General features: G+C 37.5%; 1 pseudogene; it reads right to left on the minus strand.

Annotated features, from left to right (window-relative positions):
• Window positions 1–506: 506 nt before the first annotated feature.
• LOC124382580 lies at window positions 507–2,199 on the minus strand (annotated as a pseudogene).
• Between the last annotated feature and the right edge of the window lie 2,629 nt (window positions 2,200–4,828).

Genomic DNA, 4,828 nt, shown 5'->3' on the forward strand with positions numbered 1-4,828 from the left:
TGTGTAGTTACCTCTGAGATCTGAATACAAATCAGTACAATTTCAGCATTCACTCCTCATTACCTCCTGCTTATTTAACCCAACACTGAATACAGCCCCTAGCGCATAATAGAGACAAAATTGGAAAACTACAAGAACAGTTATACACAATACAAGAATCAACATAGACAAACACAACAATCTACAACATAATGACAATGAGTTGGTCTACATTAGTGTCCATTAACAGTGTAGACATTCACACATAAAAAAAATAATAAAACAGACTCTCCAAATGCCACTTCTGCAGTATGAGGATGTAAATTCCAAGTAACAGCTTTTTTGAAATTAAATAAATTAAATGCACTTCTAAATGCTTTATTCTACCAGATTTTAAATCAGAAGCATATGTGATGGCAAATATTCCATATCAGAAAGAGATGTTTATATTTGCTGCCTCCATGTGGAGGGTGAAACTGGATTACCAGTTCAATTACCACTTTGCCAAATTGTTGAAGTAAATTCACTTCTTGACAGAGCAAGAATAATCCGGGGCCGAGTCTGAATGATTTTGGGCGGGCCCGGGTTCCTCCATCTGGGTCTTCCTCACTTCCGAGCTGTCATCGCCTTCACACACATGTACTATCACACTAGGAGTGGTGGTAGTTCCAGTGTGTAACTCATACTGCTCACCTAAAACAGTTATAACAAAGAAAATGTATCAGGATTCACCGGAACAGGCTGAACCACTGGAACCTCAACTTTAAATTTTGGCTGACAGGAGTGTAAACTTCTGTTGTAGTCTTTTCACTTCATGGTGCACATTTAGATACGTTTCTGCTCCCCACAATCTTAGAGTGATTCATTTTACTTATTGTAACCATTCTGCAATCTCAAACTAGCCTTGTCATTCTCAGTCTCTCTATGTATAACATGGCATTTCTGTCCAAAAAACTGCCTCTCACTAGATGTTTTTCTTTATTGCACCCTTCTGTGTAAACTCCAAAGTGTGTGGAAGAACCCAGATAAGCACTTATAAAATTATTATGTTGGCTGATGTGAACATTACCCAAAGCTAGTGGTTTGTACCTGCATGGTTTTTTACACTACTGCAATACGATTGGCTGATTAGCATGTTCTTAATAAACTGCTCATTGTTTGCATATACAAACACACATTAAGTGAACAGCATTAAGCTAGTTAATGTTAGATAACCTGAAACATTATATACCAGGTATAAATAAATCATCAAAAACAGTTTGTACAATAAAAAACATTCTTTGCTAAAATATTTGTATTTGTTTTTCACCACAAAAAGAAGCAATTCTAACAGAGGTATGCATATTGTTCATATCCACTGCATCATGTCATTGTATATAAACAGTAACTAAACTGGCTAATCTGTTTCTTTTCATGTTCAGGTATATAAGGTGATTTTAGCAAAAGCTACAGCTCAAAGTGAAGCTCAAAGATAGTATCACTATTGATGTGTAAGGACAAATGTAGTATGAAGTGTTGGTTTCTGCAGTGAGACTGCTGCAGTGTATTTTTACCTGGTCCAAGTTTGGAGACAGCACACAGCAGGTCATAGTTAATCAAAGGTGTAGCATCTGGAGACGGCTTCCAACCCACTGGAGGAGAAGCTGGAGGAGAAATGAGGAACTGCTTCTCTGGCTTTGGGGGCTCTAATCGAGGGCTACCTATATGCACAGACTGAAGCAGAAAAGCAATACAGAGAGGAAACAATGTTGAGAAAATGTTTAATCCAGTCAACAGTCATTGAATGTAGTTTAAAACAAGTTTTAGTCATATACATTCTTTATTGTGTGGTTACTGTACTCTAATGTGGTTATTGGTACCTGAGCAAAATAGAGGCGCATCTCTTTGCCATTAAAGTCACTCTTGTGAAGGTTCAATCTTGCCTGAGTAGCAGCCACAGAGTTGGTGAATGCAACACGGAGAAAGCTTTTGAAGAACTGGAAATATACTCCTGTATCAAACTGCTGAAACAGTGCCTCAAACTGGTCCTGAAGATGAGAAAAAAATAGAAAAAGACAACATAGAAAATCCTGTACCATGGCCAAGAGTAATGCTGCAACTCACGATTATTTTCATAATCAATTAATCGGATGGTTGTTTTTTTAGGAATTGGATAAAAAATAAGATAATTAATTATTTATCTAATATTTAATTGAATAATTAGATGTTTTGCTTATTATAACAATGAAAAACCCAAATTCAGGGTATTTATGGTTAAAAGTGTACTTAAAAATGCAAAAGCCACAAATTGAGTTTAAGCATCTTTAATTTAGTAATTTTAAAGCTTATTATTGCTGCTTGTTGAGGAGTGCATGGGGGATTTCTCCGGTGAACAAAATTGCTGCTTTCTGTAAAAAAACAAAAAAAACAAAATAAAACAGCATTTCAGTATGAAACGTGAAGCAATTTGTGTAAATCAACATTTGTATTGTATTTTGCAGATGGCAAGTTGACAACAATGCTCAAATAAAATATATATAAAATAAAATATATCATTGTTTTGACAGGTTTTGTTAAAGAAGCCTTTCTGAAAATATAATCATCTAGCATATATAATTAATTAAATTTTGTATAATAATTAAATGTCGCATAAATTTAATATGCAAACAATGAAAACAAGCATTTAAATGTAGTTAAGCCGCAGTAAAATCACGTTTGATTTACTGTTGTACTGTAGTAGACAAATGCTATAAAAGAGAATGAAGGAGAAACGCAGCAAGCTAACAGGCTTATTAAAAAAAGTAATCATTTACTGCTGCTGTTATTTGCTGCTTTTAGATTTAGTGTTTGTTTACGCTGATTTAATTGAATCATCACAATGTCGAGAGCGAGCTGATTGATGCTCATGAGTCACGACAGAACAGATCCAGTGCGACTTTCCGAAGTTACAACAAACAGTTTATACCATAGCACTTCATTAAACCACGCCATTTTCACATGATAAGGATTCTACAGTTTCTGCTCACTGTGCTGATGTTTCACCTTCATCCGTGACACCAGTTCCAGGCACAGCTTTCTTTGTTGTGTTTAATATAAAATGCTCCCATGCCTTGTATGACTTGGAACACACTTTTTCCTGCTGCAGGTTGACCCTGTACTGTCCAGCATTTTCCCAGGCAGCTGTTATCTTACAATCACACTAAACCGTAACTTGAGCAGCCCAACTAATCGATAATGACATTCATTCACAACGAATTTCGTTATCGATTATTATCAATTAGTAGTTGCAGCTCTAGCCAAGAGATTTTTTTTTTCTGTAGACCCACTCTATTTTCAGAATGCACCACCAGACTAACAAAATATTGTTACTGTTGCTAACAAAATATATATTATCTTATGTACAATGTTACTAAACAGCCTTGCCTAAACTGACAGGTGTCTAAACACATTTCTGTCTTTTTACATTTCTGTGTAACCACCAAGATGGATTGTAATTTGTTTTCTTCAAGTGTATGAGTATACTACCAGACAGACTACATAGATTCCCTAGTATTTATGTATTATGTCCGATATTTCTCAGCCAGTACTCTCTAGGATAAACTGCTACAGTCCACCACCACATGTTCCAGTCACTATATGTGTTAGCTAGCACTTTATATCTTCTGCTATAGCACCTTATAGATTTACAAATGGCAGCTTAACTGCCTCTTATAAGGAAATTCTGCACCTGTGCATCCAGGTTGAGAAGAACCCTGTTGTTTTTTACAGGACTGTTATTAAATGTTATTAATATATATTTTTTTTAATAATTCATGAATCTTGGGCTACAGGTCAGAAATTTATGTTATCATGTTCTGGCAAAAGACTGGTCCAGGGTGAGCTCAGAGACTCTGCAGAGACAGGCTATTTTTAGTATACACTATCTCACAAAAGTGAGTACACCCTTCACATTTCAGCAATCATTTTAGTACATCTTTCCAAGGGACAGTACTGTAGAAATGAAACTTAACAATATATTTAATGAGTAGTCAATGTGCAGCTTGTATAGCAGTACAGATTTACTGTCCTCTGAAAATAACTCAACATACAGCCATTACTGTCTAAATAGCTGCCAACAAATGTGAGTACAACTAAGTTAACATGTCAGAAGTGTGTCTAAAGTGTTAATATTTTGTGTGAGAACACCCTCGTTATCCAGCACTGCCTTAATCCTCCTGGGTATGGAATTCACCAGAGCTGCACAGGTTGTTGCTGGGATCCTCTTCCACTCCTCCATAATGGCATCACAGAGCTGATGGATGTTATGACACATGGCGCATCTCCACATTCTGCTTGAGGATGCCCCACAGATGCTCAATAGGTGTAACAAACTCACTGACCCCTGGAAGAAAGACAGACAGGCAATAGTTCACCAAGCAGAGCCATCTTTATTTACATTCGTTACTACCTGCGCTTTCCTCTCCAGTATTTATGCCAGGGCACACCCACACACTCGCGGTTCGGGACGCCTTTCCTTCCCGACGTTTGCCGGCAGTCTCTCCCGGATCGGCACGCACTTCCTTCGGCGTCTGCCCGTCTCAATCGCGGACCGCCGCTTTCTTAGCGCCGCCCGAGTTTCCTCACGGACCAGCACGTCTCACAGTGGTGAAGAGAAAAGTTGATTCTGAAAACAGAGCCATTCAAAACCGATGGGATTCTGAGTAGATGTTTACTGACACTGGCGGTAAACACGTGTGTCTTATTTGTGGAGCGAATGTGGCTGTAATTGAAGAATTGAATCTAAGACGCACTACGAGACAAAACATCAGGATAAGCTGAAAACCTGAATGCAGAGCAGAAGATACAGAAAGTAGAAGAGTTAAAGAAGAAT

This window comes from Silurus meridionalis, unplaced genomic scaffold, assembly GCF_014805685.1.
Source record: "Silurus meridionalis isolate SWU-2019-XX unplaced genomic scaffold, ASM1480568v1 Scaffold743, whole genome shotgun sequence".
In the NCBI taxonomy this organism is placed as follows: Eukaryota; Metazoa; Chordata; class Actinopteri; order Siluriformes; family Siluridae; genus Silurus; species Silurus meridionalis.